Source organism: Gavialis gangeticus, unplaced genomic scaffold, assembly GCF_001723915.1.
Source record: "Gavialis gangeticus isolate Ggan-Ray unplaced genomic scaffold, GavGan_comp1, whole genome shotgun sequence".
Lineage (NCBI taxonomy): Eukaryota > Metazoa > Chordata > Crocodylia > Gavialidae > Gavialis > Gavialis gangeticus.
Genome location: NW_017729032.1, coordinates 149,315,173 through 149,318,664, shown reverse-complemented (window position 1 = coordinate 149,318,664; position 3,492 = coordinate 149,315,173). Strand labels below are relative to the sequence as shown.

The 3,492-nt window shown below is 39.1% G+C and overlaps 1 protein-coding gene across 1 annotated transcript in view; it reads left to right on the top strand.

The window, feature by feature from the left end:
- The window catches only part of SLC9A2 (solute carrier family 9 member A2), a gene marked incomplete at its 5' end in the record, with an annotated part of 86,646 nt that overhangs the window by 18,819 nt on the left and 64,335 nt on the right, over nucleotides 1-3,492 (top strand). The gene's annotated exons all lie outside the window — the stretch shown is intronic.

Below are 3,492 nucleotides of genomic sequence, written 5' to 3'. Positions count from 1 at the left end.
GCTAACTGTAACTACATCTATATGTAACACACTGTATCTAGACAGCTAGAAATGCATGGCTGTAGTTAACTGTAACTGTCCATCTACACGCAATTCACTATCTAACTAGACATCTATAGGCCTGTCCTATTGCGTTCTAATTGTTGTACTCTATTTCAGGCAGTCCTTTCACATGTAGGGATGTGAAGAGATGGACCTTTATAGAGTAACTAAATAATATAGGTAGGTAGATAATTTAGTTAGTGGCTTGCTTCCAGGAAAGTTTGTGCTACTTCTCTATAACTCTATAACTATGTATGTATAGCTCTATCAAAGTATAACATAGCTCTATCTAACTAGTTATATACTGTAGTTAGATACAGCTATTATATGTCTGTCTGTATATGTATATGTATATGTATCTGTCCTGTTGCATTCTAATTGCTGCATTCTAGGCAGTCCTTTCACAGAAAGTAACATGAAGAGCTGAAGCTTTATAGACTAACTAAATAATGCAGATACTTAGATAGTTGGTAGATAAATAGCTAGATAATTTAGTGACTTGCTTTCAGGAAAGAAAGTGCTCTATATCTATATATATATCTCTTAGATATATAGCGCTTGCTTTTCTTGCTTTGCCTACCCTACCTATCTATATTATTTAGTCTAATAAACATGTGCATCTTCACTTCACTTGTAGTAAAAGGGCAGCCTAGAGTAAGGTGCAGTGATTTAAAATGCAGTTGGTGGATGGATGGCACCAGTTTTCCTGAAAGCAATCCATTAACTAAATTATCTATTTCCCTACCTATCTACCTACCTGTATTAGTTAGTCTATAAAGGTAGATTTCTTCTCTTCACTCACAGTGAATGGACAGCCTAGAGCAAAGTGTAGCTGTTAGAATGTAATAGCAGAGATGTAGATAGATTTAGAGAGAGATAGATATAGAAAAAGATAGCACAAACTTTCCTGCAAGCAAGCCCCAAATAAAGTTATCTACCCACCTTTCCACATTATGTACTTAGTGCATCTTTAAACTGCCTTCTGACTGACTTCAGACTAACTGGGCTAATTCCCTCTCTCTACCTTTCTCTCCCACTGTTAAAACACGGCAGTACGGCTGCCCTGTCTCCCCTTGCCCCCCGTCTATTGTGAAAGAGAATCTGTCAAGTGGCCCCTCACTCGAGTGCTGCTTTGTGTCCAGCTCTGACTGCCGAGCAGGAAGAGACAGTGAAACTCCTAAGCAATTGTCTTCTCATAAATGGGGGGCGGGAAATCTATATTGCTGCATGTTGTGCCTCTGATAGCTCATTTGGCAAATGCCCAGTTGGATATGAACCCCAGGGTGATTTGCTTTTGCTCTGACCTGGTCTCATTTTGCACTCTGTTGCTTTATTCAGTGAGAAACAAGCCATTGCAGAGTGGCTTTTCACTGTAATTGGTACAGTGAAAGCTGCTTGGATAAAGGATAACTCTTCAAAAAGTCCCTGAAAAACAAGCATTGGAGGGATTGTTTTTTATTGCTTGTTGGCGGGTAATTTGATGTTTTTGCATGCCTGTTGGCTAAGCAGAGAATTTGGGTTACTTCAGGCAAAGTGGTAAGAATGGAAAGATTTCTCTATTGTTAGAAATTGTGCCAAGAATAGTTAAAGGAGATATACACTTTAAATTATTTGATTACAAAATAAGAATAATGGCACTGAAAAAACAAGGATTTCATTCATCTATGTGTGTTAACATACAAATGGCATGCATCCCTTCAGCTTTGTTTCCCTGCATTCACACTTATATGTACTGCTGTATGTATTTTACATGCTCAGTTCCATGGCTTAAAGCAGTGGGGAACAAACCTGTTTTGGGGACAAACGTCATACCCTCCCTGAGTGCCACTCTGATTCCTTCCCCTTAACTGAACTGCTGCTCAGGTTTCTGCTTCCTGCCCTGTGCTCCCTGCTTGATCTGATGCTCTGCTTTCTGCTCCCTGGCCTACCTACCACTGCACTGCCAGTCCCTTCCCCAGTCTGCTGTATGCCACATGGAGGCTGCCCATACCACTTGTGGTACCCATGCTACAGGTTGGGTACCCCTGGCTTAAAATAACTGTACATGGCAGACAATTGTATAATCTACCTTCCTTGTTAAAGAAATGCACCTAAGAAAAAACTGTGGCAAGGGACTGATGGAAAACAAATGTAAATGTTTGACTACAGTAGTTTTCCAGTGCTTACCTACATCCTGGGAATAGTCCATAGAAATACAGCCTTGAGTGAGTTAGAAAAGACATTCTTTCTTTCATGTGGGAAAAATTTGTATTGCATAGCGTCACTCTGTTCTGTATACCAGGAAGTTGTATTTTTATTTTTAAATTAAATTTCTATGACTTGCTAAAATAAAAGTATGAGTCTGGCAATGTAATGATTTGGAAAAGACAGGTTATTGACATGCTGTGTAAAAGCAGTAAGATGTTCTGTAAGCCAAGGCATATATTTAGCTGCTTATGCTTATATGTAGTTCTTGATGATGATGATCTTAACCTTGGAATAAAACTTTAGAAATAGAAGAAAAAAGATGCAATTACTAGGTTTTGACTTGAAGTGCCTGATTTTTTGCATCACACATCAATGAAAATTATGAACGCATATATTTAAATAATTAATGTAACTCCATATATAATCATCACTTGTAAAACCTTATCATTCCACTTTTGAAATTGAAATATATAATGCCAAATTTTGAGTAGAAGTCATACAGTGGTGTTTGCAGAATCAGGACTGTATGTGCTTATCATATGGCGTATGGATCATTTTCTTGAAATCAGTTCGCCAGATTCTCAGCAGGTGCAAATTATTGTGGCTGTAATCATTTTAGGAGAGCACCAAAAAGGTGTCTGTGTGATTCATAGCCCCCAAACTCCCTTCTTCCGGCACTTAAGTGCCTAAGTTGTCCCTTTGGGTACATATGATTGGTTCAGGCACTCTGTGAAAACATGGAGGCGACAAGCTACAGTGGTACTTACCTTGTATATCAGAACTAGGTGGTTAAAGCACTTGCCCAGAAGTCATACAATAATAGCGTTGGAAGGGACCTCAGGAGGTCACCTAGTCTACCCCTCTATGACCCTGCTCAAAGCAGGTCCATCCCTGACTAAACCATCTCAGTCAAGTGTTTGTCTAACCTGCCCTTTAAAGCTTCCAAGGATGGAGATCCCACCATCTCTTTCAGTAGCCTCAGTGAGAAAGTTCTTCCTAATATCCAACTTAAATTTCCCCTGCTGCCATTAAAGACCATTGCTTGTCCTGTTCCTCATGGCTGCAAAACATAGTTTATCTCCATCTTTCATATAACTACCCTTCAGTAATTTGAAGATGTATTAAATACCTAATGAGTTTTTTTTTCTCCAGACCAAATTAACCCTACTTCTTTCAACCTTTCCTCACGTCTTGCTTCCCTGGCCTCTAATAATTTTTGTTGCTTTTCACTGGACTCTCTCTATTTTCTTGACGTTTTTCTTG